The 27,860-nt window shown below is 36.6% G+C and overlaps 1 non-coding gene across 1 annotated transcript; it reads right to left on the bottom strand.

Annotated features, from left to right (window-relative positions):
* Positions 1-16,320: 16,320 nt before the first annotated feature.
* LOC112714375 (small nucleolar RNA R71) lies at positions 16,321-16,428 on the bottom strand. Its single transcript, XR_003159223.1, has one exon. It is a non-coding gene; the product is annotated as a small nucleolar RNA R71 (small nucleolar RNA).
* Positions 16,429-27,860: the final 11,432 nt, after the last annotated feature.

Raw genomic sequence — 27,860 nt, 5'->3', positions numbered from 1 at the left:
GTTCAATTATGGATTATGAGACGAATTATGAATTATGGAATTTTTGAAAATTTAGATACGTATTTTGTGTTAATTTTAATTAAACATATTTAATATTAGGGTATTTTAGTAAATTTAAAAAATTTAGAGTCAATAATAATTTAACTAATTTTAGTAAATTTTAAAAAAATTTAGAATCAATAATAATTTTAATTAAAGATATTTGATATTAGGAGTATTTTAGTAAATTTAAAAAAATTAGAGTCAATAATAATTTTACTAAAGATATTTGTTATTAAGGATATTTTAGTAGGGATATTTTAGTAAATTTAAAAAAATTTAGAATCAATAATAATTTAATTAAAGATATTTGATATTAGGGATATTTTAGTAAATTTAAAAAAAATTAGAGTAAAAAATAATTTAACTAAAGATATTTGTTATTAGGGATATTTTAATAAATTTAAAAAAATTTAGAATCAATAATAATTTTAATTAAAGATATTTGATATTAGGGGTATTTTAGTAAATTTAAAAATAAAATAAAAATAATATTTTATTATATTTATATTTATTTAAAAAATTAGAGCGTAAAAAATTTAATTAAAATTATTTTATTTTATTATACTATATTTTATTATATATATTTACTAAATTTAATTATTAATATTCTAATTAAAAATTATAAGGGCATTTTAGACAAAATATTCACAATTCCCAAATATATTAAATATGAACCAAACAAAAACTAAAACATTCCTAGGCATATTATTAATATTTCATAGATTTTATTTTTTCAAACCAAACATAAGAATGTTATATACTTGGTAATATTATTCTAAGTCATCATATTTCTAGTAATGATATTCCTAGTCATAAAAATTAATCCTGAAACCACACACCTCCTTAATTTATTGATTATTTATTGCCAATCATGTTTCCGCGTTTATCCAAAACAAGATTCCTACTGTACTATTTACTACGTACCCACTCCTCTATGTGCTGCCAAATCTCTCATGTCAATTATGTCTAGAGAAAAATACAAATTATATGATAAAATAAGACATAATGACATAAGTTAAATGATATTATAAAATTTTAATATTGTCAGGAATTAATTTGAACAATCCTGATAAAATTATAAAGAAGAAGGAACAAATCAACAATAACATATCAATTACAAGCTAATTAGTAAGTATCGTTTGTTTGAAGAAATACAAAATACACGCATAAAGAGATGTCACCTACTACATACAAGATACTAACTTTTAAGTTGTGATTCCTAAACAAATTATTTCAATATACTTGACGGGATAGAAAGTGAGAGTGTAAGAACCGCAATTAATTGAACAAGTTAATTAAGTGGTTATGTTATTTAAATTTGATTCTGAAAAGTTAGGGTGAGAATTTGAGGTTTTAAACATTATTTTTGGACTCAGTGGATCTTTCCGAGTTAGAAAATGTGTTTCCTGCGAAAAATCGTGAAAAATCGCGAACTGACAGTTAAACTGGTTGAACCGGTTCAAGTTTGTCCAGTGCTGTGCGAAAAAAAGTAAAAACAACCAAAAACTTTAGAAAAATAGTAGAAATGGAAAACCAAGCGTTAATTTTAAAGGTCTGACTCGAAGTTAGGCCAAACGGGCTAAAAACGCTAACAGGTTGAATCGGGCCCAAGTTGGGCCAAGTCCAACATATATAAAGGTTCATTTAATGAACCCTAGCCTCATAAACACACACACACTTCATATTTGAAAGAGGGAGAGAAGAAGAGGTTGAACCCTAATCACTTCAATCTTCTCAAGCTCATATCTTGAGTTCTAGAGCTTCGATTTGCGTGCCGTCAGCGGCTACGCATTCCTTTTGAAGAGCTTTAGAAAATCCATTCAAGAATCTCTAGAGGTAAGCTCGAAATCTCCCAAGTTCTTCTCTCCAAAATTTCGGGTACCTAGGGTCTCTAGTTAAGTGAGTTTTTGTGATTCTTGATGTTTTGGTTCACTCTAATCCTTGCTTAGCTTTGGGTTTTACCATCCAAATCTGTTGGAAAAGGTAAGAGGCTATGATCTCTTGTGAACTTTGATTTATGTTGAGTCCTAGGTTGATTTTGTGGTGATTTATGTGTATATAGCTTGATTTTTGTGAGTTGGAGCTTATTGGTGCTTGTTGGAGCTACCTTGGTGGTTGCATTTTGATTGAAAGCTCATTTGGTTTATATTGGGAATCGGCCAATGTATGGATTCAGTTTTCTCTATGTAGTATATAATATTCATGGACACTTAGGCTAGTGACCCATAGGATAGGATTGGATTTGAATGGTTGTTGAATTGTTGGATGTGGTTGTATGATGATGTTTGATGAAATGATGATTAATAGTGATATGATGGAGATAAATGAATTGTGAAATTGAGAAATAAGCTATGTTAATAAATGAGATGTGGTTGTTGATTGATTGGTAATGTAGTTGGAATTTGTTAATAAAGTTTGATATATGAGATATATTGATATGGATGTTGTGGATGGGGAAAAGTGAAGCAAAATGTGGTAATTTTAGTATGGTAAGACATAGAGGGTTGATTTTGATGAAGGGTGGAGTTTGGGAATAGTTTGGTTTGGTTTTGATTGTGTTTTGCAAGTAACTATGAAAATTGTGATTTCAGGTAAAAATAGAATTTTGGTGAACTTTGTCTTATCATAACTCTTGTCTCGGTTTTCAAAACTTGTTGAAATTTGTTTAGAATTAAAGATCCTTGAAAACCCTTTAAATTGATATAAAGTTTGTGAAATTTAGAATTTTGTAGAGGAAGTTATGATCATTCAAAGTTGGTGTTGAAAATCTGAAAATTTTGCAAAGTTACAGAATTCTGAGTGTTCTGGTATGTGCGCACGCACAGCCTTGTGTGCACGCACACTCTGCGTAAATGGCGACCTGTGCGCACGTACAGACCTGTGCGTCCTCACACGCAGAGGCAGACAATCTGCCTGTAGCGTTGGCACAGCTTGTGCGCACGCACATCAAAGGAAAAATTGCAGCCTGTGCATACGCACAGACCTGTGCGCACGCACACGTTGGGGAGGCCAGTCTGTTGGGGACGCTCGCACAAGTTGTGCGAGTGAATAGACCCTTTTATGTTTTGACACCCCTGTGCGTATGCACACTTCTAAAAATTTCCTGGGCGTGCGCACACACACCTCTGTGTGGACGCACACGCCCTGTTTCTCAAATTTTGCTTTGTTTTCAACTATTTCACCTTCCCGACGAGGTTGTAAGCTTCTATAACACATGCTTAAGACTTTTGGGCATATTTTTGGGTGTTCAAATATGTGAAACAATTTAAGGGTCTTAGAGACTATTAATTGGGAAAATGTTAGCAAATGGAATACTAGGTTTCTGTTGTACCAGGAAGGCTGATGATGTGTGATGAATGGCTGATGGATGAAACGTGAAAGCTAGGAACTAAAATGTGAAAGAACAGTGGTTGGAAAGAGTTGAGGACTCTGAATGAAATAATGGGTCCATCTTGTACTAAAAATGTTTTTGAAAACCATTGTATCACTTTTCATTGAGATTATGAGACACTATGCGCCCGGTAGGGGCCGAGGTTCGATCCCGCCTGTCGAGGTAGCGGCGGCGGCGTAAGGGCGATGGTTCGTCCCGCTTGCGCTTAGATGTGAGGTCGGTGGCAATAGATCCCGCTCGCATCCCTTCGGATCATCAGAGCGTACAAGCGCAAAATCCTGGATAGTGATCTGAGCACTATATCTCGGGGGTTCCCACACCATGAATCCAAAGGACAACATCTCCATGGAGATGTGTCGGGTTGGCAGTTGAACCGACAATGTGATATCATAGCCAGTAGGGCAGGCATTCATCATATGCATTTTCTACCTGTTTGTATGCTTTGCCGACTTGATTTTGTTTTCCCTATCTGTTTAGCATGTCTAATTGCTACTTGTATTAATTGCTGTATATGCCTCTACTTGTACTTTACTTGTATTGTATATACTTGTGCTTTTACCGGAGCTAAAGAGGTTTGGAAGGCGATCGCGATGGGATCGCATGACGGATCGGTTGGTGAAGTCTGTGGGACTGTGGTGATTGATTAGATTAGAAATTCCCTAAGATAGATTACCCTATTATGCTACTATGACTTAAGTTGTGATAAGGAATTACATATTATATTGTTCTGGTTTAGTATGCTTTAAGTTGAATTCTTGTGATGGCTATGGAGTCTAGGATTGCCTTTGGCATCCCGGGGTCTTATATCCTACATCACTGGGCACTGTTACCATACTGAGAACCTCCGGTTCTCATACCATATCTTTGTTGTGTTTTTCAGATGCAGGTCGCAACCCACCTCGGTGAGTTGTTTGATTGGTGACAAGAGCGGAGGATCTGGGCTATCGTTTGGAGTCTTTTGCTTTATTATATATAGCTGTCTCTCACTTTTGTATTTTGCTTTGGCCTAGAGGCTTGTGTTGAGAGAACAAAACTTGTATAAGCTGTTTTTACTGTCTGGTTTCACTCATGGTCTGTATATGGCTAGCCGGCTTAAACTCCGTGAGTCGTGGCTATTGCCTTATGATATTATACTATTTTACTATGATGTTTGGTTATTCTATACCTGAACCTTATGCTTAAGTAGAACTGTCGCAACCTTTGATTAACCTTTGCTTTACGACGCGAGGTAAGGCTTAGGTTAATTAGGGTGTTACAGAAATACCTAGGTATAGGAGTACTATTGGTACGTACTATGACTATTGACAAATACTATAAAACTTCTAAGTGTCATTATAAATAATTAATATAGTGTTAGCTTTTAATTGGTTATTTTGGATCTTGAGACAATCACCCATCTTAACAATTTGTATTGATTGTAGTACATTTTACAATACAAAACAAACGGTAAATAGTGGCAACAATTTAGCGGCGGAAAGTGAAACCGAGCGATCTATAAATTTTACAGTGATTGTAGTAGTAAAACTATCATTAGTAGTTATATTTTTCAGTTGGCGGCGATTTAAGTGGAAACCGAAACAAGACTACCTTTTTCTTCTAGATCTCTCCTTTCTCCCTATTCTCATGTTTGTTATCTTACACGACAATCCAAATGAGTAAACCCTAGCCTCCATTGTTCTCTCTATCCTCGAAGGCCCGAACCTTCACATCCTGTCAATCTGACATTCGTCACGCTAATGCTGTCACACACCCCTTTTTCCATCTTCGAAAAAAGCATTGTTACTGCTAGATTCGAGATCGACATCGTGCTCCTCTACTTCATCTCTTGCATCAATTTGCTCACCATCTCCTCATGTACAGTGATTTGTTTGAATATGATGCATTATTGCACGTGAGTCTGGTGCAGAATTTAAAAATTCACAAACTAACTGGCAAATACACCGAGTCGTACCAAGTAATACCTCAGGTGAGTGAGGGTCGATCCCACGAGAATTCATGGATCAAGGAATAATGATTGAGTGATTCAAGAAGAAAATGATGTTTTGAGAGTTCAAGTGCATTAAACAATAAATTCAGATATTAGAAAGCAAACAGTAGATTGATGTAAAGACTATTAGAGAAAACAGTCAAGATTTAGGAGTTGTTTATCTTCTGGATTTCTATTTTTTACCAACTATTTTAAACATGCAAGATTCAATTCATGGCAACTTATATTTGACTAAACCCTAATTCCTTAGTAATTTAGTCTCCTCTAACCTAGTTAACCGCAAATTCCTTGGTCACTTGATTTCAATTAGAGGTTTAAGTCTAATTCTAGTTTATCAACCACAAAAACCCTAATTACCCAAATATAAGAGGATTATATGTCACGTATCCTATTAAGCCCAGATAATTAGTGATTAAGGAGAAATTATTTTCAAGCTATGGTTCAAGTAAATTACTTTTCCAAGATTTAGCAAGAACAAAATTAGAATAAGAGTTATTCTTTTGATCTACCCAAATCCTTAAGATGAAGAACGAAAGCAAATTCTTGAAATTAAAATTAACACATTAATTAAAATAGAAGAGTAATAGTATTAATTCATAAAATAAACAGAGCTCCTAACCTTAACAATGGAGGCTTAGTTTCTCATGGAGGAAATAAACCCTAGCAGAGAAAAGTGTAAAGTGCAGAAGTCGAGAAGAAGAAACCCTAGGCCAAGATCTCTTCTCCTTTTATATCTAATCCTAATTAATGTAAAATATATCTTCTAAAACTAAATAATATCTCTCCCTATTATAAATAATATAAAGTTTTAATAAAAAATCCTTGAAGATCTCGTTGCTGGCTCGTGGAGATATGGAGACCACTACAAAATCCTAAAGCTAGTGCCAAACTTAGGCTGGGCCAATTTTGGCGCCACTATGCCGTGCGAAATTGTAGTCTTTTCTTGATCTTGGCGCCAAACTTAGATATCCCAAGCTTGGTGTAAACTTCGAGTAATTAGTAAATAATTAACCAATAAATTAATCATTATTTAAAAAAATTAGAAAAATAAATTTTATAGTTTAATAAGGTAGAAATAATTAAAATATGAATTTTAATACTACTTTTAAAGGTTTTGGCCCAAAATTGGTTGAACGGGGCCAAACCGATTAGCTCAGGCCCAAGGCCCAACCTATTTAATCACCTTCCATGAGCTTTCAGCTCATTAAAGATAGATAAGGGGGAGAGAGAGTGCAGAACAGTGGGGGAAAGGGGGAAGAACTCAAACCCTTGCCCAAATTTAATTCACCATAACTTTCAATTTGTAGCTCCGATTGACGAGCCATTAGTGGCAACGCATTCATCTCGAAATCCTCTTCGAAACCGTTCTAACCATGAGGTAGTACTGCTGCATTTTTGCTCCCAGTTTCTCCCTCTTCAGTTTTGAAAATGTTAGGTTTTGATAATTGAAGAACTGAATGATTTTGATGGTTTAGGTGAACTCTGACAATAGAAAATTATCGAATTTTTGCCCAATTGCTTGTGGATAATGGTAAGGAACTCATAACCCTTGTGAATCCTTTAATTAAATGAGATTAGGTAGTAAAATTAGTGGTTGTGTATGTAATTGTGTGAAATTAGGTTGTGTAAATGTGAATTGGAACAATAATGAAGATGTTGGAGGCGAATTGGGTGATATCGGTGACTAGGAAGTAGACCGTGGAGGTTGGGTCTTTGTTCGGTAAGGATTCGAGACTTTGGACACTTAAGGATCGAAGGTATTTTGTGGTGTTTCGGCATTAGGGAGAAATCAGCCAAGGTATGGTTTTAGTTTCTCGTAGATAATATATAATATTTTGTGAAAATATAGGCTAGATAACCATAGGATAGGTTGGAAATGTGGGAATATGTTAATGCTAGTAACCTTGATGGAAATGTGGAATTATATTAATAATAAGTTAATGAATAATGATTTTGTTGAGTTGGTTGTAAAAATTGTGTTAATTAATGTTGTTGATGGGAGTTGATGAATGATTATTGGTGAATGTGAGTATTGATGATGAAATATTGAGGATTGGTTAAGTTGTGTGTGTGTGTGTATATATATATATCTGTGTGTGTGTGTGTGTGTGTGTGTGTGTGTGTGTGTGTGTGTGTGTGTGTGTGTGTGTTGATTAATGAATGAATTGAGAATTGGAAATGACTTGAAAAGGTTTTGAAAGGTGGTTTGGATGGGACCTGAGAAGGGTGGCAAATTTCTAGTTTTAGGGGAGGTGCTACCGAAATTTTATAAGAATTTTGGGATATATACTTATGCTTATATTATGAATATAAATATTCTCCGGCCAGCCTTGGCTTTATAGGTTAAGCCCGGAGCTTGAATATTTTGTATCTTTTGACTCTCAGCTCTTATTATATATGTGTTTCTACTTTTCTTCGTACGAAAGTTTCCGTTTACGTGACCGTTGCTCCTTTTGTTTTGCGACTTTGCTTAAGCATTTCTTTCAAGGCTCCTTGAATATAAATTCCTTTCAACTATATTATGTATATCTTTTATTTTAGAGGTCATAATACTTGGCCACCTCTATTTTACGACTTAAGCGTAAGACTCCGTGTGGTAGTGTGTTACATTTGACGCCACCATGCCAGCGTGATTGGGGAGTTTGTAATGATCCCGGCGCTAAACTTGAGGTTGCAAAGTTTGGCGCCAACTTGGTGGCGTTTGGCACCATGATTCCAGAAGAAAAATATAAACTATTATATATTATTGGAAAGCTTTTGAAGTTGGATTTCCAATGCCGCTAGAGCCACGTCAATTGGACCTCTATAGCTCAAGTTATGCTCGTTGGAGGGCGAAAAGGTCAAGGTTGACAGCATCATCAACTTTCTTCTTTTTTTTCTACACGAACTCTGTCAAACTTGCCCAAATGCTACCTGAAATAAACTAAATTACACATAACTCAAAGAGACATTCATAGTGGCTTAAAAATACTTAAATCTTGATTAAACTTAATAAATTCAAATGCAAATTCACTAGGAAAAGATAGGAAAGATGCTCAAGCATCAGAGTCCAACCACCGTCACTTCCAGTAGGTTTAGATCTGTGCTAGCTACTCTCTAACATCTACCACTTATTTGCTTTTCTGAAACCGTGCTTCTACCCTAGATGTTCTTGGTGCTCATGCCTCCCTACTTCTGCCATGTTCCTTTGCTTTTAGTTTGTTTTTTTTATTTTATTTGTTATGAGTTTTTTTTGTTCACTCTAAATCTAGATATGCTTTTGGTTTCTACACTAATCTAATTGCTCTACTTCTTCAAAAAAGAAGAGAAAGCTCAATAGAAAATCTATCTAGCATTTTCCATTCAATATCTAAACCAAGTTTCAATTTGCAATGTTAGAATAATTTTTACAAATATTTGCTAGTAAGTATTGTTAAATGGTTTCTATAATGATGAGTCTGGGATTAATTTTATGTATAAGTAATTGGGTTTATTTTATCTCTCTTTGGTTGGTTTATGTAAATTGAAAGAGAAAAAGAATGTCATGTTGAATATGAATTTTGTACTAGTTGATTAGTACAGCAATTTAAGTAAATTTTACAACTTCATCATCGCATACTAATTGCCAAATGGCAACAATGAAAGAGAAAAAAAAAGAAATATTGATCTTAATTTCTTATTATTGGTGTGTTCTCAAATGTAGAGAACTACAAGAAAAGGTGTAGAAAATTCAAATATCAGTTGAAGAGCGGGAGGAGATGGTCAGAAATTCGGACAAGAGAGAAACTGAGTATATGAGGCTTTAAAGAAGTGAAGTTAGAGTTAATGATTTTGAGCAAATAATAGTAATTGGCAAAGGTACTTTTGTTGAGGTACATAATAAATATTTTAGATCATGTTATATTATAAACATTGGATTCTTTCATATATAGTATTTAATAATTTGTTAAGATGATTTAGTTTTGTTTTGTTATCAGTTAATCATTTTTGTGCAGTCACCAATCATGCATTTTCATTTAATGGAAATATTTGACTCTAATAATAATTGTCTCAAGAGAAGGATTAGTGAATTTGATATATTTTCGTTAGGTGCGCGCTTCAAATCTTCCCTTTTGTACTCTATAACTGCTCCATTGTTGCTTTTTGTTGTTATTTTTTGTGAAAAAAGAACTACTATGTTTCTATTCAGTTGTTTTTCCTTAGCTAACACCTTCTAATTTTTGTATTTTGGATGATGATTTGTGCAGATCTAATGAGCTAAAATTTTTGTATTTTGTTTTGGGGTTTTGTTTTGGGGATAGAAATGGAAGGGAAAAAACGTTTGGTAGTGTTTTAGTTTTGTATGAATATTTGTTCAAAGCTATCATGGAGGTTTGATTATTAGTCATTTTGGAATAGGAAATAAGCTTAATTTAAGTATGCTAGTCAAGTGTTCTATTGTTGGAAGTGATTTACTTTACTTTTGAGCTGCTCTACAGCATTGTTTTATGGTTCATTTATGTTTAAATTGCTTATTAATCGTCTGATTATTGTGATATTGTTTAACGGTAATGATACAATAAAATATCAGTCCAAACTTGACTTATTTAGCATTCATTAATTCTAGCTCTAGTGACAATTAATAAATGCTAAACAAGACTAGTTTGGACTATTTTTGGCTAATGGAGAATATGGAAGTACTTGGTAGTTTTATTTACTTCAAGTCTTTTTTACTAAAAAATTTATTTTAAGTTGTTATTGCAGCTTTGGTGTAGGTTTTACATGCTGTTGGATGTATTTGGCATAGTGCATTTTTTGGTTTATGCATTACAGCATTGCGGTTGGTTCAAAGGGTATGGATTACAACAAACGGATGGGAAACTAATTATTTATTTTGTTTTAAATTGGAAAATGGCTTCATGAATTTATTCATGTGCATGAGCTGGTGATGTAATCTTGTTTTTTATTATAAGGGAAGGTTATGCTGGCAAGCCATTTAAATTTTCTTTTTATGTATTGGCAGTTATAGTTCTACATTTAATTGATTAAATATTTTTATTTACAAAGGAAAAGAATGATTCCGAAAAGTTTTTGCAATTGGAATCTACAAACGTTTCAACTCATGCCACTTATATGTTTCACATATTATTTTAGGAGAGGGATTCAACTGAAGGTCTTGTACCTCGCATTCATACTTGCATGTGTATGTTATTGAGCATTATAACCCTTGTGGTCACTCATATTATCGATGGAAAGGGAAGCGAATTGATTGAGGAAGCTGAATGTAGCCTTGCCAATCAAAGAAAAGATAACCCAGCTTTGGGGAAGAGTCATGGAGAATTAATTTCCAACTTATAGCTATTGGGTGATTATGAGTTCTTACTAACTCCACCTCAATCTTTTCTTTCGGAAGCTAATAAAGCTGCTACTAAGGCTATTATGTTCTTGTCTGGAAACTCCATTGGCAGTGAGGTTTTAGAGTATATGAGCATGAATGACTTGCCGACGAAATGCTATAAGTATTTCTCTCTTTATGTTGGTTTCAGAATTTATACTTTTAATTGATATCTATCTTTTTTATTGGAACCTACATCACAGCCATCTAGCATTAAGCTACAAGACAGGATTGATAAAATAGTTCAATGAATATTTGGAAAAGAAGAGAAAGAAAAACATGAGAGGGTTGATGAACGGATAATTTATACGCTTTTTGGCATTGTTTTTAGGTAGTTTTTAGTAGGATCTAGCTACTTTTAGGGATGTTTTCATTAGTTTTTATGCAAAATTCAGATTTATGGACTTTACTATGAGTTTGTGTGTTTTTTTGTGATTTCAAGTATTTTCTGACTGAAATTGAGGGACCTGAGCACAAATCTGATTCAGGCTGACAAAGGACTGCTAATGCTGTTGGATTTTGACCTCCCTGCACTCGAAATAAATTCTACAGAACTTTAAATGGTGCACTCTCAACTGCGTTGAAAAGTAGACATCCAGAGCTTTCCAGCAATATATAATAGTCTATACTTTGTTCGAGTTTAGACGACGCAAACTGGCGTTCAACGCTAGTTCCATGCTGCATTCTAGAGTAAAACGCTAGAAACACGTCACAAACCAGAGTTAAACGCCAAAAACACGTTACAACTTCGCGTTTAACTCCAATAGAAGCCTCTGCACGTGTAAAGCTCAAGCTCAGCCCAAGCACAAACCAAAGTGGGCCCCGGAAGTGGATTTCTGCACTTAAACTTATTTCTGTAAACCCTAGTGGCTAGTTTAGTATAAATAGAACTTTTTACAATTGTACTACGGGTCCTTCTCCCTATTTTCGAATTCATATGCCATTTGTGGAGGCTGGCCATTTGGCCATGCCTGGACCATCACTTATGTATTTTCAACGGTGGAGTTTCTACACACCATAGATTAAGGTGTGGAGCTCTGCTGTACCTCGAGTTTTAATGCAAAGTACTACTGTTTTCTATTCAATTCATGCTTATTCTTATTCTAAGATATTCGCTGCAATTCAACCTGATGGATGTGATGATCCGTGACACTCATCATCATCCGTCCTTATGAACGCGTCCTTGACAACCATTTCCGTTCTATCTTAGACCGAGCGTGTATATCTTGGATTCCTTGATCAGAATCTTCGTGGTATAAGCTAGAAACCTTTGGCAGCCACTCTTGAGAATCCGGAAAGTCTAAACCTTGTCTGTGGTATTCTGAGTAGGATTCAAGGATTGAATGACTGTGACGAGCTTCAAACTCGCGATTGTTGGGTGTAGTGACAGACGCAAAAGAATCAATGGATTCTATTCCAATATGATCGAGAACCGATAGATGATTAGTCATGCTGTGACAAAGCATTTGGACCATTTTCACTGAGAGGATGGAAAGTATCCATTAACAACGGTGATGCCCTACATATAGCTTGCCATGGAAAGGAGAATGAACGATTGAAGGAAGGCAGTAGGAAAGCAGAGATTCTACAGGAACAAAGCATCTCCATACACTTATCTGAAATTCCCACCAATGATTTACATAAGTATCTCTATCTTTATTTTATGCTTTATTTATTATTATTTTCGAAAACCATTATAATCATTCGAATCAGCCTAACTGAAATTTACAAGATGATCATAGCTTGCTCCATATGAACAATCTCCGTGGGATCGACCCTTACTCATGTAAGGTTTATTACTTGGACGACCCAGTGCACTTGCTGGTTAGTTGTGCAAAGTTGTGAAGAGTGTGAGTGAACCACAGTAGTGTGCACCAAGTTTTTTTTTTTTGGAGCCATTGCTAAGAATTGTTCAAGTTATGAAAAGAGTAAATCACAATTTTTCCTATCAAGTTTTTGGCGCCATTGCCGGGGATTGTTCGAGTTTGGACAACTGACGGTTCATCTTGTTGCTCAGATTAGGTAATTTTATTTTCAAAAATCTTTCAAAAAATTTTTTATTTATTTTCGTTTTTCAAAAATATAATTTTTGAAAAAAAATTATAAAATCATAAAATCAAAAAATAATTTTGTGTTTCTTGTTTGAGTCTAGAGTCAATTTTTAAGTTTGGTGTCAATTGCATATTTTTATTTTTCAAAAAAATTTTGAAAAAAATCATGCATGTGTTCTTCATGATCTTCAAGTTGTTCTTGGTAAGTCTTCTTATTTGATCTTCATATTTTCTTGTTTTGTATTTTTTGTTGTTTTTCATATGCATTTTTGCATTCATAGTGTCTAAGCATTGAAAATTTCTAAGTTTGGTGTCTTGCATATTTTTCTTTTCTTGAAAATTTTCAAAAATAAGTCTTGATGTTTGATAAACCACTATTTTATGGTTTATCTTGTGCTCAATTGAGTGGTTTTTATCTACTCTTTACCCACTTATTCATACTATTTGCATTGTTTTATATTTCCTTCCTGATTATGTGCTTTGATTGAAAACATGCTTCTTTGGACTTATATTTGCTTATTATTAATCCTCTCTTATCATCATTAGATGCCTTGATATGTGTGTTAAGTGTTTTCAGATATTATAAGGTAGGAATGGCTCAGAGGATGGAAAGGAAGCATGCAAAAGTGAAAGGAATGCAAGAAGTTGGAGAAACTGCTAAGCTGTCCAGCCTGACCTCTTCGCACTCAAACGGCTATAACTTTAGCTACAGAGGTCCAAACGACGCGGTTTCAGTTGCGTTGGAAAGCTAACTTTCGGGGCTTCGATTTGATATATAATTTGCCATAGTTGCCCCGATGCCAGGCGACGCGAACGCGTGGATCACGCGGACGCGTGACCTGGCCAACAACCAATCCGCGCGGTCGCGTAGACGATGCGGCCGCATCACTTTTCCGCAACCTGTACGGACCAGAAAGTGTTGGAAGTGATTTATGGGCTGTTTCTGACCCAATTTTCGGCCCAAAGAACACAGATTAGAGGCTATAAAGTGGGGGAATGCATCCATTCATAAGCAGGCCTCTCATAATTTACTTTTCATGTTTTAAACGTAGTTTTGGAGAGAGAGGTTCTCTCCTCTCTCTCTCTCTCTTGGGATTTAGGACTTCTCTTTCTAGAGTGACTCTCGATCCAGGTTTAATATTCCTTTTTACTATTTAATTTCTCTTTTATATTTTGATTACTCTGAAGCCTTTATTATGTTCGATTGATGTTGCCCAATTGGCTGTTGATGACATTTTTATTTAATGATAATTGAGGTATTTTCAGTTTATAATTATTCTCTTTGAATTAAGTTGCCATTGCTTCCCATCTAAGGACATTTTTATTATTCCAGCAATTTTACTTTTTCCCCTTTTGGTTCTGATTAAGAATTTAGTAACTCAACAGTTATTGAACTCAACGTAATTAATAATCGTTATCTTGCTAATTGAGCTGCACCTAAATAATCCCAACCTTTTCTTAGGAAATAATTAGGATTCATAGGTCAATTTAATTAGTCCCTTGACTTTCCTTGCCCTGGTAAAGGTTGACCAAGTGGAGTTTAGATTCAACTTTTATTATAGTTGAGAGAGATAACTAAGTTAGACCTCTAAATTCCCTTCTCTTGCCAAAAGTTGTTTTACAGTTATTTATTTATTTTTAATTGCCATTTACTTTACTTGTCATTTAAATCACTTGCTTCTCGCCTTCTAAACCCCGAATTCACAATCTTTATAGCCAATAATAAGAACATACTTCCTCGCAGTTCCTTGGGAAGACGACCCGAGGTTTGAATACTCGGTTAACAATTTCTAAAGGGGTTTGTTACTTGTGACACCCAAAACGTTTGTATGACGGGACTTTTGAAGGTTTAGAAACTATACTTGCAACGAGGATTTATCCGCATTTTTCTAGACCACGCAAAAGCCCTCTCATCAATGTTCATCTTGATCTTCAAAGTGTTCTTGGTGTTCATCTTGACATTCAAAGTGTTTTTGCATGCATTATGTGTTTTGATCTTAATTTTTCATGTCCTGTGTCAATCTTGTTGTTTTCTGAAAAAAAAATAGAAAAACACAAAAATGATATCTTTTCTTTTTCTTTCTCCTCATTAAAAATTCAAAAATAAAAAAAAAATATCTTTTACTTTTTTTTCTCATAAATTTCAAAAATCTGAGTTGACTTAGTCAAAAATTTTTAAAACTTAGCTATTTCTTATAAGTCAAGTCAAATTTTCAATCTTAAAAATCCTACCTTTTCAAAACTTTTTCAAAAATCAAATCTTTTTCATTTTTCTTTTATGATTTTCAAAAATTTAAAATTATTTTTCAAAATCTTTTTCTTATCTTTATTTCATGATTTTCAAAAACTTTACTAACAATTAATGTGATATATTCAAAAATTTGAAGTTTGTAACTTTCTTGTTAAGAAAGGTTCAATCTTTAAATTCTAGAACCATATCTTTTAGTTTCTTGTTAGTCAAGTAATCAATTTTAATTTTAAAAAAAAATCAAATCTTTTCCAAAATATCTTTTTCAAAATCTTTTCTAACTTATTATCTTTTCAAAATTGATTTTCAAATCTTTTTCAACTAACTAATTAACTTTTTGTTTATTTCCTATCTTTTTCAAAACCACCTAACTAATTTTATCTCTCTAATTTTCGAAAATTTCCTCCCTCTTTTTCAAAATTTTTTTAATTAACTAATTATTTCAAATTTTAATTTTAATTTTATTTCTTCTCTTAATTTTCGAAAATCACTAACCTGTTTTCAAAAATAATTTTTGAAAACTCCTCTAACTCATCTTCTTCTATTTTTTTATCTACTAACACCTCTCTTCTACTCAAGAATTCGAACCCACTCTTCCCCCCTGTGTTTGGATTCTTACCTTTTTCTCCTTTTATTCTCTTATTCTAAGGAATCTCTATACTGTGACATAGAGGATTCCTCTTCTTTTTCTGTTCTCTTCTTTTTTATATGAGCAGGAGTAGGGACAAGAACTTTCTTGTTGAAGCAAATCCGGAACCTGAAAGGACTCTGATGAAGAAGCTAAGAGAAGATAAAGCACAACAATCCAGAGAAAACCTTACAGAGAATCGCGAAAAAGAAAGAGACATGGCCGAACCCAATAACAATGGTGGAGGCGCAATAAGGATGCTTGGTGATTATACTACACCTACTTCCAAATTTGATGAAAGAAGCATCTCAATCCCTGCCATTGGAGCAAATAATTTTGAGCTGAAGCCTCAACTAGTTGCTCTAATGCAACAGAACTAAAAATTTTATGGACTTTCATCAGAAGATTCCTATCAGTTTTTAACTGAGTTCTTGCAGATTTGCGAGACTGATAAGACTAATGGAGTAGATCCTGAAGTCTACAGGCTTATGCTTTTCCCTTTTGCTGTAAGAGACAGAGCTAGAACATGGTTGGACTCACAACCTAAAGATAGCCTGGACTCTTGGGATAAGCTGGTCACGGCCTTCTTGGCTAAGTTCTTTCCTCCTCAAAAGCTGAGCAAGCTTAGAGTGGATATTCAGACCTTCAAACAGAAAGATGGTGAATCCCTCTATGAAGCTTGGGAAAGATACAAGCAGATGACCAAAAGGTGTCCTTCTGACATGCTTTCAGAGTGGACCATTTTGGATATATTCTATTATGGTCTATCTGAGTTCTCTAAGATGTCACTGGACCATTCTGCAGGTGGATCCATTCACCTGAAGAAAATGCCTGCAGAAGCTCAAGAACTTATTGACATGGTTGCAAATAACCAATTTATGTACACTTCTAAGAGGAATTCTGTGAGTAATTGGACGCCTCAGAGGAAGGGAGTTCTTGAAATTGATGCTCTGAATGCCATATTGGCTCAAAACAAAATGTTGACTCAGCAAGTCAACATGATTTCTCAAAGTCTGAATGGATGGCAAAATGCATCCAACAGTATTAAAGAGGCATCTTCTAAAGAAGAAGCTTATGATCCTGAGAACCTTACAATGGCAGAGGTGAATTACATGGGTGAACCCTACGAGAATACCTATAATTCTTCATGGAGAAATCATCCAAACTTCTCATGGAAGGATCAACAAAAGCTCCAACAAGACTTTAATAATGGTGGAAGAAACAGGCTTAGCAATAGCAAGCCTTTTCCATCATCTTCTCAGCAACAAACAGAGAATTCTGAGCAGAGCTCCTCTAGCTTAGCAAATATAGTCCCTGATCTATCTAAGGCCACTTTAAGTTTCATGAGTGAAACAAGGTCCTCCATTAGAAATTTGGAGACACAAGTAGGCCAGCTGAGTAAGAAAATCACTGAAACTCCTCCTAGTACTCTCCCAAGCAATACTGAAGAGAATCCGAAAAGAGAGTGCAAAGCCATTGACATAATCAAATGGCCGAACCTAGAGATGAAGGGGAGGACACGAATCCCAATGAGGAAGACCTCATGGGACGTCTCTCAGACAAGAAGGAGTTCCCTATTGAGGACCTAGAGGAATCTGAGGCTCACATAGAGACCATAGAGATTCCATTAAACCTCCTTCCGCCATTCATGAGCTCTGAAAACTATTCTTCCTCTGAAGAGGATGAAGATGTAACTGGAGAGAAAGTTGCTCAATATCTAGGAGCTATCATGAAGCTGAATGCCAAGTTGTTTGGTAATGAGACTTGGGAAGATGCACCTCCCTTGCTCATTAGTGAACTAGATACATGGGTTCAACAAACATTACCTCAAAAGAAACAAGATCCTGGTAAATTCTTAATACCCTGTACCATAGGCACCATGACTTTTGAGAAGGCTCTCAGTGACCTGGGGTCAGGTATAAATCTTATGCCACTCTCTGTAATGGAGAAACTATGGATCTTTAAGGTACAGGCTGCCACATTCTCATTAGAAATGGCAGACAAGTCAATAAGACAAGCTTATGGAATGGTAGAGGACGTGTTAGTGAAGGTTAAAGGCCTTTACATCCCTGCAGATTTCATAATCTTAGACACTAGGAGGGAGAAGGATGAATGTATCATCCTTAGAAGACCCTTCCTAGCCACAGCAGGAGCTGTGATTGATGTCAACAGAGGAGAATTAGTCCTTCAATTGAATGGAGACTACCTTGTGTTTAAGGCCCAAGGCTATTCTTTTGTAAACATAGAAAAGAGGCACGATAAGCTTCTCTCAATACAGAGTCAAACAAAGCCCCCACAATCAAACTCTAGGTTTGGTATTGGGAGGCTACAACCAAACTCTAAGTTTGGTGTTAAACCCTCATATTCAAACTCTAAGTTTGGTGTTGGGAGGTCCCAACAATGCTCTAAAAATCTGTGAAGCTCCATGAGAGCTCACTGTCAAGCTATTGGCATTAAAGAAGTGCTTATTCGGAGGCAACCCAATTTTTATTTATCTATATTTTTATTGTTCTTTTATGTTTTATTAGGTTCATGATCATGTGGAGTCACAAAACAAATACTAAAATCAAAAACAGAATCAAAAATAGTAAAGGAAACAGCACACCCTAGAAGAAGAGCTTACTGGCATTTAAACGCCAATAAGGAGCATCTGGCTAGCGTTCAACGCCAGAACAGAGCATGAATCTGGCGTTGAACGCCAGAAACAAGTAGCAGTCTGGCGTTTCTACGCCAGGATTACACCCTAAGGAGAGCTGGCGTTAAACGCCAGAAACAAGCATGGAACTGGCGTTCAACGCCAGAAACATGCTACAGATTGGCATTGAACGCCCAAAACAAGCATTGAGCTGGCGTTTAACGCCAGAAACAAGCATCAACCTGGCGTTAAATGCCAGGATTGCATGCAGAGGGTGTTTTACACGGCTAATTGGTGCAGGAGTGATAAATTCTTGGCACCTCAAGATCTGTGGACCCCACAGGATCACCTAGGATCTGTGGACCCCACAGGATCCCCACCTACCTCAGCTCACCCTCTCTCTTCGTTACACAATCCAATAACACTATTCCCAAAAAAACCCTTCACCAATCACCTCAATCTTTCTTCCCCATCATCTCTTCACCACTCACATCCATCCACTCTTCCCCATAAACCCCACCTACCTTCAAATTTAAAATCGCTTTTCCACCCAAACCCATCCTAAATGGCCGAACCAAACCCCTCTCCCTCCACTATATAAACCCATCCATCCTTCTTCATTCACACACAACACCACTCTCTCTTCTCCCCCTTTGCCGAATACACATCTCTCTCCCTCTCCTCCATATATTCTTCTTCTTCTTCTATTCTTTCTTCTTTTGCTCGAAGGAGAGCAACATTCTAAGTTTGGTGTGGTAAAAGCATAGCTTTTTCGTTCTTCCATAACCACTTATGGCACCTAAGGCCAGAGAAACCTCTAGAAAGAGGAAAGGGAAGACAAAAGCTTCCACCTCCGAGTCATGGGAGATGGAGACATTCATCTCAAAGGTCCATCAAGACCACTTCTATGAAGTTGTGGCCAAGAAGAAGGTGATCCCTGAGGTCCCTTTTATGCTCAAGAAAAATGAGTATCCGAAGATCCGACATGAGATTCAAAGAAGAGGTTAGGAAGTTCTAACCAACCCCATTCAACAAGTCAGAATCTTAATGGTTCAAGAGTTCTATGCTAATGCATGGATCACTAGGAACCATGATCAAAGTATGAACCCGAATCCAAAGAATTATCTTACAATGGTTCAATGGAAATGCTTAGATTTCAATCCAGAAAATGTAAGGTTGGCATTCAACTTGCCTATGATGCAAGAAGATGCACGCCTCTACACTAGAAGGGTCAACTTTGATCAAAAAGGTTGGACGAAGTCCTTATGGACATATGTGTTGAAGGAGCTCAATAGAAAAGAGACTCTAAAGGCAAGCCGGTTCAATTGAGAAGACTGGACCTTAAGTCTGTGGCTAGAGGATGGTTGGAGTTCATCCAACGCTCCATCATCCCCACTAGCAACCGATCCAAAGTTACTGTGGATCGAGCCATCATGATCTATAGCATCATGATCTATAGCATCATGATTGGAGAGGAAGTAGAAGTTCATGAAGTCATCTCTCTAGAACTCTACAAAGTAGCCGAAAAGCCCTCCACCTTGGCAAGGCTAGCATTTCTTCATCTCATTTGCCATCTATGCTACTCGTGCACGAAATTGTGTATGCCAATATTAATGGACTATTTCTCACAGCTTCGGACAACTAACCAGCAAGTGCACTGGGTCGTCCAAGTAATACCTTACGTGAGTAAGGGTCGAATCCCACGGAGATTGTTGGCTTGAAGCAAGCTATGGTTATCTTATTATTCTTAGTCAGGATATGATATCAATAATAATTTTTAGTTTCAATTGTAAAAAGTAAAAGAGCATGAAATAAATACTTATTATGCAGTAATGGAGAATATGTTGGAGTTTTGGAGATGCTTTGTCCTCTGAATTTCAGCTATTCTCTTGTCCTCCTCTTCACACACGCAAGGATCCTTCCATGGCAAGCTGTATGTAGGGCGTCACCATTGTCAATGGCTACGTCCCATCCTCTCAGTGAAAATGATCCAAATGCTCTGTCACAGTACGGCTAATCATCTGTTGGTTCTCGATCATGTTGGAATAGAATCCATTGACCCTTTTCATTTGTCATCACGCCCAACAATCGCGAGTTTGAAGCTCGTCACAGCCATTCAATCCTTGAATCCTACCCGGAATACCACAGACAAGGTTTAGACTTTCCGGATCCTCAAGAGTGGCCGCCAAAATGTTCTCGCTTATACCACGAAGATTCTGATTAAGAAATCTAAGAGATATTCATTCAATCTAATGTAGAACGGAGGTGGTTGTCAGGCACACGTTCATGGATTGAGGAAGGTTATGAGTGTCACGGATCATCACCTTCTTCATAGTGAGGCGTGAATGAACATCTTAGATAGGAACAAGCATGTTTGAATGGAAAGCAGAAATAATTACATTAATTCATCGAGACGCTGCAGAGCTCCTCACCCCCAACAATGGAGTTTAGAGACTCATACCGTCAAAGAGTATAAAATTCAGATCTAAAAATGTCATGAGATACAAAATAAATCTCTAAAAGTTATTTAAATACTAAACTAGTAACCTAGGTTTACAAAAAATGAGTAAACTAGGATGGATAGTGCAGAAATCCACTTCTGGGGCCCACTTGGTGTGTGCTGGGGCTGAGACTTAAGCTTCTCACGTGCTTGGGCTATTTCTGGAGTTGAACGCCAGGTTCTAACCTGTTTCTGGCTTTGAACTCCAACTTGCAACCTGTTTCTGGCGCTGAACGCCAAACTGCAACATGAAACTGACGTTGAACGCCAGTTTACGTCATCTATCTTCGCGCAAAGTATGAACTATTATATATTGCTGGAAAGCCCTGGATGTCTACTTTCCAACCCAATTGAGAGCGCCAATTGGACTTCTCATAAAAACACACAAACTCATAGTAAAGTCCAGAAATATGAATTTTGCCTAAAAACTAATAAAATTATACTAAAAACTAACTAAAGCATACTAAAATCTACATGAAATTACCCCAAAAAGCGTATAAAATATCCGCTCATCACAACACCAAACTTAAACTGTTACTTGTCCTCAAGCAACTAGATAAATAAAATAGGATAAAAAAAGAAATTAAGAAGCAATAATATCTCAGAGTTTCAAGTGAAGCTCAGATTCTAATCAGATGAGTGGGACTAGTAGCTTTTTGCCTCTGAATAGTTTTGGTATCTCACTTTATCCTTTGAAATCCAGAATGATTGGTATCCATAGGAACTTAGAATTCAGATAGTATTATTGATTCTCCTAGTTTAGTATGTTGATTTTTGAACACATTTACTTTATGAGTCTTAGCCGTGGCCCTAAGCACTTTGTTTTCCAGTATTACCACCGGATACATAAATGCCAGAGACACATAACTGGGTGAACCATTTCAGATTGTGACTTAGCTTTGCTAGAGTCTCCAATTAGAGGTGTCCAGATTTCTTAAGCACACTCCTTTGCTTTGAATCACGACTTTAACCACTCAGTCTCAAGCTTTTCACTTGGACCTGCATGCCACAAGCACATGGTTAGGGACAGCTTGATTTAGCCGCTTAGGCCTGGATTTATTTTCTTGGGCCCTCCTATCCATTGATGCTCAAAGCCTTGGATCCTTTTCACCCTTGCCTTTTGGTTTTAAGGGTTATTGGCTTTTTCTTTTTCTTTATCCAATGATTCCTTGTTTTTTTTTCACTACTTTTTCTTGCTTCAAGAATCAATTTCATGATTTTTCAGATCATCAATAATATTTCTCTTGTTCATCATTCTTTCAAGAACCAACAATTTTAACATTCATGAAATTCAATATCAAAAATATGCACTGTTCAAGCATTCATTCAGAAGACAAAAAGCATTGCCACCACATCTAAGTAATTAGAATTTTTCTTATTAAGAACTCGAAAAAAAATATTGCCTCTTTATTCTAAAAATCTACTATTTTATTCATGTTTAATGATGATGAGAAAAATAAATTATAGCTTAATTGGAAATAAAATCAAAATAGATATACTAATTACTACTACTCCTATATAACTTCTAAGGTAATTCCTATAAGAACAACTATCACAGAATTAAAGCTAAGATTAGGACTCAAAAACCTTTATTTTGAGAACTGGATGTTCCTCTAGTCTGTGGGGTGCTTGGTCCATCAAGAGATAGTTTTTGACGCTTCAGTTCCTTTAAGTCACACCTTTGCTCTTCTTGTTCCCCAAGCAATTTGCAAAGCATGCTATTTTGATTATTCTGTTCTTCTTTTATTTGGTCCATAGCTTCTTGCAAATTGGTAACAGATGCTTCAAGATGCTCCCATTATTCAATTTGAGGGATTTTCGGGAGGAATTCTTGTGCTCTCCTCTTGATAGGGTCATCCTGCACTTGTTGTTTTTCCATTGATATTTTGGTGATTGGTCGCTCAACTGAGTTATACTCAGTTATTCCCATCTTCACTCCAGCATCTTTGCAGAGCATAGAAATTAAGCTTGGATAAACCAATTTAGCATCTTTGGAGTTCTTGTTTGTGATTATGTAAAGTTCACATGAAATCAGTTGATGAACTTCCACTTTTCTTCCCAACATAATGCAATGGATCATCACTGCTCTTTTAATTGTGACTTCAGAACGGTTGCTAGTGGGCAATATAGAACGCCCAATGAAGTCCAGCCAGCCTCTAGCGACTGGTTTGAGATCTTCTCTCTTGAGTTGATTTGGGACGCCCTTGGTGCTGGTGGTCCACCTGGCTCCAGGGATGCATATATCCTCTAGAATCTTGTCCAGGCCCTTATTTGTTCTCATCATTCTCCTATTAAAGGAGTCTGGGTCATCTTTCAGCTGAGGTAGCTTAAAGATCTCCCTGATTTTGTCAGGGTGAATGTGAACAATCTTTCCTTTGACCAAGGTCTGATAGTCATAGAGGGCAGTTCCAGATATTCTCTGCCTGTCTGTTTGCCACAGATTAGCGTAGAATTCCTGAACCATGTTTCTTCCCATCTTTATTTCAGGATTAGCTAGAACTTTCTAGTTTCTGTTTCGAATTTTCTCTTGAATCTCTAGATATTCGTCTTCTTTCAGATCGAATCTATCTTCCGGGATCACTGACCTTAGACCCATTATTTTGTAGTAATAGTCTGAATGTTCTTTGGTTAAGAACTTCCCTTGATTCCAAAGTGGTTTTGGAATACTCTCTTTCTTGCCTCCTGGAGTGGGTTATTTTCCTTTAGGAGCCATGATCTTAGTGGATATGGTTTAGTGATCTTGGATAAACACACCAAACTTAGAGGTTTGCTTGTCCTCAAGCAAAAGAAAGGAAAGAAGAAGGGTAGAAGGAGAGCTAGTATCGAATAGTGGATGAGATGAGGGGGGCCGAATGTGGATTTAAAGGGAGGGGGTGGGTTTTCGAAAATTTTGAAGAAAGATAAGATAGAAGATATGATTTATAAAAGATAATTATGATAAGAAAAAGATATAATTTAAAATTAAAAAGTTGTGAATGATATTTGAAAAAGATAAATCTGAATTTTTATTTTGAAAAAAATTTTAAAAGATAATTGAGTTTTTTTAAAAAAAATTATTTGAAAAGGAATTGGATGGGATTTGAAAAGGATTTGTGTTTATGAATTAAGATACATTTCATATTTTTGAAAAAGGGATTTTAGAAATTAGGATTTAAAATTTTTGGAATTGAAGGATGAGAGTTTGTAACATGTTTATGCAAGAAATCATGAATTGGAATATAAAAATTTTGAAAAATGTGAATTAAAAACGAAATAACCTCCTCCCCATAATCTTGGCGTTAAACGCCCAAACGGTACATGTTTTGGGCGTTTAACGCCCATTTGCAGCTTCTCCTGGGCATTCAACGCCCAGCTGTTGCTTCTAGCTGGCGTTGAACGCCAGGAACTCCTTTGTCACTGGGCGTTTTTCTGAACGCCTAGGACGCTATAAATCTGGCATTGAACGCCCAGAAGGTGCTTCTTTCTGGCGTTCAACACCTAGAAGATGCTTCTTTATGGTGTTTAACGCCCAGATGGCTATCCTTACTGGCATTGAACGTCCAGTAAGTGCTTCTTTTGGGCGTTCAGCGCCCAAAACAGCTCTTACTGGCTTTTTTTTTCGCACCAGTGAGCTTCTTTTTGCTGTTTTATCCTCTGAATCCTTCTGTAACTCTGTGGACTCAAGCAATTGCTATTTTACCTTGAAGATAATTGACATAAACCTGTAAAAATCAATTAATTAACAAATAAGCTTTGTAAATGGCTGGGTTGCCTCCTAGCAAGCGCTTCTTTATTGTCTTTAGCTGGACTATTACTGAGCTTTAATCAAGTCTCAGTTTTGAGCATTCTTGCTCAAAATTGCTTTCAAGATAATGTTTAACTCTCTGTCCATTAACAATTAACTTTTTGTTAGAATCATTATCCTGAAGCTCCACGTATCCATATGGTGATACACCTGTAATAACATATGGACCTCTCCACCGGGACTTCAATTTTTCGGGGAATAATCTGAGCCTATAATTAAACAGCAAAACTTTCTGCCCTGGCTCAAAGACTCTGGATGACAGTTTCTTATCATGCCATCCTTTTGCCTTCTCATTGTAAATTTTTGCATTTTCGAAAGCATTGAGTCTAAATTCCTCTAGCTCATTTAATTGGAGCAATCGTTTTTCTCCAGCTAACTTGGCATCAAGGTTTAGGAATCTAGTTGCCCAATAGGCCTTATGTTCCAGTTCCACTTGCAAGTGACAGGCTTTTCCATACACCAGCTAGTATGGAGAAGTTCATATAGGTGTCTTGAATGCTGTTCTGTATGCCCACAGAGCATCATCTAAGCTTTTTGCCCAATCCCTTCTATGGTTAATCACAGTCTATTCCAAGATTCTTTTAAGTTCTCTATTAGAGACTTCAACTTGCCCATTTGTCTGTGGATGATATGAAGTAGCTACCCTGTGGCTAACTCCATATCGAACCAAAGCAGAGTAAAGTTGTTTATTGCAGAAATGAGTGCCCCATCACTGATTAGTACTCTAGGGATACTAAATCTGCTGAAGATGTGTTTCTGGAGGAATTTCAGCACTGTCTTAGTATCATTAGTGGGTGTTGCAATAGCTTCCACCCATTTGGATACATAATCTACTACCACCAGAATATAAGTGTTTAAGTATGATGGTGGGAAAGGTCCCATGAAGTCAATACCCCATACATCAAACAACTCAATCTCCAAGATCCCTTGTTGAGGCATGGCATAACTGTGAGGTAGATTGCCAGATCTTTGGCAACTGTCATAATTAAGTACAAACACTCGGGAGTCTTTATAGAGAGTAGGCCAGTAGAAGCCACATTGGAGTACTCTTGTAGCTGTTCGCTCACTTCCAAAATGTCCTCTATACAGTGATCCATGGCAGTGCCAGAGGATCTTCTGTGCTTCTTCTTTAGGTACACATCTACGGATTACTCCATCTGCACATCTCTTGAAGAGATATGGTTCATCCCAAAGATAGTACTTTGCATCCGTGATCAATTTCTTTGTTTGCTGCCTACTGTACTTTTTGGGTATGAATCTCACTGCCTTGTAGTTTGTAATGTCTGCAAACCATGGCACTTCCTGGATGGCAAAGAGGTGCTCATCTGGAAAGTTTTCAAAGATTTCAGTAAGAGGGAGGGACGCCCCTTCTACTGGTTCTATTCGGGACAGATGATCTGCTACTTGGTTCTCTGTCCCTTTTCTATCTCTTATTTCTATATCAAACTCCTGCAGAAGCAACACCCATCTGATGAGTCTGGGTATTGAATCCTGCTTTGTGAGTAGATATTTAAGAGCAGCATGGTCAGTGTACACAATCACTTTTGATCCTACTAAATAAGATCTGAACTTGTCAATGGCGTAAACCACTGCAAGTAACTCTTTTTTTGTTGTTGTGTAGTTCTTCTGTGCATTATTTAAAACACGACTGGCATAGTAAATGACGTGCAGAAGCTTGTCATGCATTTGTTCCAACACTACACCAATGGCATGGTCACTGGCATCACATATTAGTTCAAATGATAGTGTCCAGTCTGGTGCAGAGATGACTGATGCTGTGACCAGCTTAGCTTTTAGAGTCTCAAATGCCTACAAACACTCTTTATCAAAGATAAATGGCGTGTCAGCAGCTAGCAGATTACTCAGAGGTTTGGTGATTTTTGAAAAATCTTTTATAAACCTCCTATAGAATCTTGCATGCCCCAGAAAGCTTCTGATTTCCTTAACATTGGCAGGTGGTGGTAATTTTTCAATTACCTCCACCTTAGCTTGATCCACCTCTATTCCCTTGTTCGAAATTTTGTGCCCAAGGACAATTCCTTCAGTCACCATAAAGTGACATTTCTCCCAGTTTAAAACCAGATTAGTCTCTTGGCATTTCTTTAGAACAAGTGCTAGATGGTCAAGACAGGAGCTGAATGAGTCTCCAAACACTGAAAAGTCATCCATGAAGACTTCCAGAAATTTTTCCACCATATCAGAGAAAATAGAGAGCATGCATCTTTGAAAGGTTGCAGGTGCATTGCACAGACCAAATGGCATCCTTCTGTATGCAAATACTCCAGATGGGCATGTGAATGTTATTTTCTCTTGATCCTGGGGATCTATTGCAATTTGATTATAACCTGAATATCCATCTAGGAAGCAGTAGTATTCATGACCTGCTAGTCTTTCTAGCATCTGGTCTATGAATGGTAAAGGAAAATGATCCTTTCTGGTAGCTGTATTGAGCCTTCTGTAATCAATACACATACGCCACCCTGTAACTGTTCTTGTAGGAACCAGTTCATTTTTTTCATTATGAACCACTGTTATGCCACCCTTCTTAGGGACGACTTGGACAGGGCTTACCCAGGGGCTATTAGAAATGTGATAAATAATCCCAGCCTCTAGTAATTTAGTAACCTCCTTCTGCACCACCTCCTTCATGGCTGGATTTAGCCGCCTCTGTGGTTGAACCACTGGCTTAGCATCATCCTCCAATAGGATCTTGTGCATGCATCTGGCTAGGCTAATGCCCTTAAGATCACTGATGGACCACCCAAGAGCTGTCTTGTGTGTCCTTAGCACGTGAATTAGTGCTTCCTCTTCCTGTGGCTCTAAGGTAGAGCTTATGATTACAGAAAAAGTGTCACCTTCTCCCAGAAATGCGTATTTCAGGGATGGTGGTAATGGTTTGAGCTCGGGTTTAGGAGGTTTCTCCTCTTCCTGAGAGATTTTCAGAGGTTCTATGATTCTCTCTGGTTCCTTCAGATCAGGCTGAGTATCTTTAAAGATATCTTCTAGATCTGATTCGAGACTCTCAGTCATATTGACCTCTTTTACCAAAGAGTCAATAATATCAATGCTCATGCAGTCATTTTGGGTGTCTGAATGCTGCATAGCTTTGACAACATTCAACTTAAACTCGTCCTCATTGACTCTCAGGGTTACTTCCCCTTTTTGGACGTCAATGAAGGTTCATCCAGTTGCTAGGAAAGGTCTTCCTAGAATGAGAGTTGCACTCTTGTGCTCCTCCATT

This window comes from Arachis hypogaea, chromosome 1, assembly GCF_003086295.3.
Source record: "Arachis hypogaea cultivar Tifrunner chromosome 1, arahy.Tifrunner.gnm2.J5K5, whole genome shotgun sequence".
Lineage (NCBI taxonomy): Eukaryota > Viridiplantae > Streptophyta > Magnoliopsida > Fabales > Fabaceae > Arachis > Arachis hypogaea.
Note: the sequence above shows the minus strand (reverse complement) of the source record. Positions and strands in the feature narration are given on the sequence as shown.